This window comes from Mandrillus leucophaeus, unplaced genomic scaffold (genome assembly GCF_000951045.1).
Source record: "Mandrillus leucophaeus isolate KB7577 unplaced genomic scaffold, Mleu.le_1.0 Scaffold94, whole genome shotgun sequence".
NCBI lineage: Eukaryota > Metazoa > Chordata > Mammalia > Primates > Cercopithecidae > Mandrillus > Mandrillus leucophaeus.
The window spans coordinates 2,713,770-2,719,356 of record NW_012110252.1 but is presented as its reverse complement, the minus strand read 5'-3'; the positions used below and the strand labels follow the sequence as shown (position 1 = coordinate 2,719,356).

General features: G+C 44.5%; 1 pseudogene across 1 annotated transcript; it reads right to left on the bottom strand.

Moving 5' to 3' along the window:
* Positions 1–3,955: 3,955 nt before the first annotated feature.
* Positions 3,956–5,060, bottom strand: LOC105532208 (annotated as a pseudogene). Its single transcript, XR_001004934.1, has one exon. The product of XR_001004934.1 is annotated as an S-formylglutathione hydrolase pseudogene (transcript).
* Between the last annotated feature and the right edge of the window lie 527 nt (positions 5,061–5,587).

Here is a 5,587-nt window from a genome sequence, read left to right as displayed (position 1 = left end):
CCTTATCTGATTAGACTTCATAGAGATATGTTCCTGAAATCCCAACTTATTACAGGTTACTAAGAAGTATGGGTTTACTTAAACTATAGTGTAAATAAACTTGGATTAATAGAAATACTATATAAAAGGCATACTAATTTTAAAAGTTAAATTTGAAAAGTTACATGCTTATCTGGGAACTGATGGCCTCAACATAACCGCTGTGGCCCCATGGGGGCAAGTATTGGTTGTCATTTACTGATAGATAATCACAAGGCATAACTTAGACTCCACCGAAGCGTGGCCCCCAGCAAGGATGGGAAACTGTCCTCGGGGACTTTACAACTAATGCATGGTTCTGCCAATAAAGGGCTTGGTGGCACATACTTCCAATAAAAGGCAGGTTACCCACATTGCAGAGAAGCTGGGAGGGTGGATACCAGGCTCAGGAGTCGCTGGAGCACTGGGGCGTCCAAACACAGCCTGCTGGTCAGCACCGCTGTCTGTCTCCCCTTTCACACTGCGAAATTGCTGCAGCGCGTCAGTCTGTCAAAACAGCCAGTGCCGGCTCCAGAGAGGCATTTTTGTTCATGGGCCTTTTGTTTGTTTGTTTGTTTGTTTGTTTGTTCTTGGAGGTGAAGAGTTCCTCTGATTTCTCTCAGATAATGAGCAGCTGACACTGCTTTACAGCTGCACCGATTAAGTACCAAATACTCTTACTCAGCACCTAGAACAACACTGATTAAGAAATGAGGGAAAAAGTTCTTCCTTCCTCCATCACTTATTGGGTAGTTGATTATTCAATAATAACTATCCTGTATCACTTAGAACTTACGTTCAACTCTACTAGATGTTAGATGACACTGCTTTACAGCTGCGCTGGCTCTAGAGAACGATGTTGCGTGCCTTTTACCACCCAGCTTGATCCTCTCTGCTGTGTTTCTTTGAGACAGACTCGGGCCCTTAACTTACACAGCTTTGTTTGGTTTTTTCTTGCCAGTTATCATGGGCTAAAGTGATTTTCTAGAACATGAAATAAAGGCAAAAAGAGAGGCAACAGAAGAATTAACAACCTTCTTAGTGGAATACATTCAACTCAAGAGAGTTGAGGGTACTCATTGGCAGAGAGCGTTTGTGTCGTACAGTGGCAGCTGTCATTGTCTAAGAGTGTGCAGAACAATTTCTACTCTCATTGTTTTTGAGTAAAAGTATACAACGGCACTTGAAACACGGAGATAAAATTATAACAGTAAATTGCAATGGATTGTTCATACACGCACACATACATACATAAATCCTCTTAGGGAAAAAGTTCAGAAACCACATAATAAATTAGTACAGTGCAGATTTCACTTAATCTTCATATCAACCATACAGGGTAGGTATTATCATGATGCCCATTTTGCAGACAAGAATACTGAGTCACAAAGAGGTTACGTAATTGCCTGCAGCCCCCGGTGTCGTAAATGAAAGAGCTGCTATTCACACCTTGGCAGTCAGGCTCCAGAGTCTTCACCACTGTGCTACGCTGCTGTCAGGTAAGGGTTTATGTTTTATTCCTTTTTAATTTCCAGTTTCTAACAAAAGGCCTGGCACAAGACAAAACCTTAACAAATGTTTTTGAAAGAAAGAACAGAGTATTTATTTGTTACAAAGGGAGAAGAATGAATAACTTTTTGGAGTCAGTACATATATATTCCGTGTAATGAAATCTGCACTGTACTAATTTATTATGTATAATTGTTATGTATAAGCATGTATTCTGGAAACTCAAAGAGGGAAGAGAACAGCCCCTAACAGGGAGATCAGGAAGGGCTTCTTAGAGAAGATGAGCAACATGGTCCTAAAACTGCATCTTGCCAGATAAGCAGGAATCCCCCAGAGCGACAGAGAAAGAAGCAGGGACCCTGGAATATCCAGGCACCTAATTTGGTTTGGGGTTTTGTTTTAGTTTTTTGTTTGTTTGTTTTGTTTTGTTGGTTTTGGGGGTTTTTTGGTTTTTTGGGGGAGTTTGTTGTTGTGGTTGTTTTTGCTTGTCTGGGGACTGACTCCACCTTCTTCCAGGTCCTTGCAGGACCTGTGGGAAGAGACAAGCCCAGTACAGCAGGAGCCCCTTACTGGAGTAGAGCAGGAGTGCAGGGAGTCTCCCTTTTGAAACCTTGACCCTGACTCCTCAGTCCTTGGACAATCGGCCAGGCTCCCAGCTGTCATCACATCTCACACATGATTGGTATGACTGAGCCAATTTCAACCAGAAATCTGCTGCAGTGGGATTCCCCGTGGAGGCATCAGAACAGCTGCGCTTCCTCTAAGTCTGGAGGGCCCCAAATGTACAGAAGAAGAGAGCAGCTCCCAGAGAGGGCTGGGGATGGTGGGGTGGAGAAAGAAGGGCTCACAGTAAATTCCAGCCTTCTGTCTCAGCTGTCTCTGAGATTCCCCCCAAAAAACCCAAGCCCAGCCTCAAAGAGAACCAGGTCTGGCCAGGCGTGGTGACTCACGACTGTAATCCCAGCACTTTGGGAGGCCAAGGCAAGTGGATCACGAGGTCAGGAGATCGAGACCATCCTGGCTAACACAGTGAAACCCCATCTCTACTAAAAACACACAAAAAAATTAGCCAAGCATGGTGGTGGACGCCTGTAGTCCCAGCCACTCAGGAGGCTGAGGCAGGAGAATGGCTTGAACCCGGGAGGAGGAGTTGCAGTGAGCCGAGATAGCGCCACTGCACTCCAGCCTGGGCAATGGAGTGAGACTCCATCTCAAAAAAAATAAAAATAAAAAGAGAGAGAGAACCAGGTCGGATTTGTGTAGAAGAGTAAGGATCGGCAAAACCTCTCCTTTCACTCCATCCTTCTAGCTGTATGTGAGCGTGTGAAGAGACTTTTCAGGAGCTCAACAAAAGCAGGATCTCACTCATGAAATTCACAACCTGAAGCCTCACAGGTAGGAAGACTCCAACCTTCTTCCTTTAGAGTTGAGTTTAAATGTAAGAACTCTTGCGGGCAGCAGCCCTGGACTCGCTCTCTCACCTACCATCTTTCCCTTTTAGCCAAGTGGATTCTGTAACAATCCTGGCGCCAATTAGCTAATGTCCCAGAGGGGATATGAGGGAGGAGAGGCAGGGAAGGGGGTTACAGAGGTAGGTCAGTAAAAAACAAAACAAAAGCGTGTACGCCATTGCTTGATTTCATCCTCCAAAGACCAGCTCCCAGTAGTTGACACCCATCAGAAAGAAGCAACGCTGGATGAATAACAACATGTTATTCAACACCTGGAACTCGGGAATTATATAGCTGCAAGTTGGTACCTGCTAACTGTACTTAAGAAGCATTTTGCCTTCGGAGCTGCAGATTTATAGGATTCCCACAACTAGAGGGGCTGTTTTCCAGCCAACCTTATTCATGGAGTTCCCCAAATATGTGTGCAACATGAACTCAATAACCATGGCACTAATACCATGGTTCTGTGTAACCCTGGGGATCATGTACCAACCCCAGTAAACTCTTCTTATTCATACCTTGTCAGACAGCACTTGGGTGAGGAGAACCTCAGAGGAGATCGTAACCATCAGTGAAGGCAAAGTTATTAAGTTCACACTAAAATCAAAATAGCGATACTGGCCCCACTCTGTGACCAATAACATTTTTGAAAATACCGGCCGGGCGCGGTGGCTCAAGCTGTAATCCCAGCACTTTGGGAGGCCGAGACGGGCGGATCACGAGGTCAGGAGATCGAGACCATCCTGGCGAACACGGTAAAACCCCGTCTCTACTAAAAAATACAAAAAACTAGCCGGGCGAGGCGGCGGGCGCCTGTAGTCCCAGCTACGCGGGAGGCTGAGGCCGGAGAATGGCGGGAACCCGGGGGGCGGAGCTTGCAGTGAGCCGAGATCCGGCCACTGCACTCCAGCCTGGGCGACAGAGCCAGACTCCGTCTCAAAAAAAAAAAAAAAAAAAAAGAAAATACCTAATTTTTTTTTTTAGGTTTTATATCCTTATTCGGAGGTGATTCGACTATAGAATAAAGCCCTTTTAGCATTACAAAATCCAATGATTTTGATTTTTTTTTTTTTGCTCAGCAATACAGTTGCATTTTGCTTTTATAATCCTGAAGAGATTCTCTTATTTGGAGTTTTCCATGCATTCAGGTATTTAGCATGATGTCTGATGTGGTCAGTAATAAACGTTGCAATGAAGTAGTAGCTATGCTCATAACCCTCTTGTAATCGAAAAACAATGGGGATTTTCTTTTCTGTACAGGCAGCTATAAAGTTATCAGGGAGTAACTGTCCACCTAAAAGAAACTGATCATCTTTTCCTTGATCGATTAGTATGTCCAGCTGAGATCCTGGATAGGATATTTCAGAAGACGGGTAGCATCATAAGCCTTCCCTTTACTTTGATCTGTTCCCAAATATCCACTAAAGACTCTTTTGCCCCAGGGACAGAGTACAGGGCTGCAAATTGGAGCAAATGCTGACACAGATTTGTAATTTCCAGGATTTTTCAAAGCACAGATCAGAACTCCATGGTCTCCCATGGAGTGGCCACAAATAGACATCCTTTGGGGATCCACTAGAAAACTGGCATTTATGAGTTGGGGAAGTTCCTCCATGACATAAGAGTACATTCTGTAGTTGGTTTTCCAAGGATCTTCAGTGGTATCAACATAAAATCCAGCACCAGTGCCAAAGTCCCAGCTCTCATCTTCTCCTTTAATATTGCAGCCACGAGGGCTGGTATCTGGAGCAATGACAGCAAGACCACGTTCTGAAGCAGCTTGATGATAACCAGATTTTGATATAAAATTTTGTTCTGTGGAAGTTAAACCTGAGAGCCAATACAGTGCAGGGCACTTTTCCGTTTCTGCCTTTGGTGGTAAGTAGGCAGCAAATTTCATTTTGCAGTTCAGTTCAACACTGTCATGTTCAAAAACTTTCTGCAATCCCCCAAAGCACTTGTTGCTGGAAATCTGCGTCAGTGCCATTCTTCTCCTGTCCAATTGCTGATTGCTTTTTGCTTGTACCAGATGGTAGATGATTCTCCTGTGGCAGAGTGACCAGAAGAAACGGCCTGAAAATAGTGAAAATATCTAATTTTTAGGTGTTTTGTTTTGTTTGATTTTTGTTTTTTAGCAACAGGGTTTTGCCATATCGACCAGGCTGGTCTCAAACTCCTGTGCTCAAATGATCCTCCTGCCTTGGTCTCCCAAATCACTGGGATTACAGGCATGAGCCACAGTGCCCATCCCCAGATTTTCAGTCTGTACTGCCTCCTTTCTTCCCCTCCCCTGGTAACAAAAGGTGTGTTCCTAAAATACTCTGGTCAATGCTAGCAAAGGGATTGATCTAATAGGGGAGAAGCCAGGAAAGCCTTCTTCCCAGGAGTTTTCAGACTATATTTGGGAGAAGAAAGCTCCTTTTTTCTCTGACTGTGAAGACCCACGCGTAGGAACTAAAGGCTTATGGAGTGGACGGCAGCCATATTCCTCCACCAGGTAGAAATGCTGAGATGAAAAGATGAGAAACTCTTCCACTATAGAGAGAACCAGAGGCAAGAGGTGAAGCAGCAAGGACCCCAACAAGCCCTTACCTTGACTCTCCTCTTGC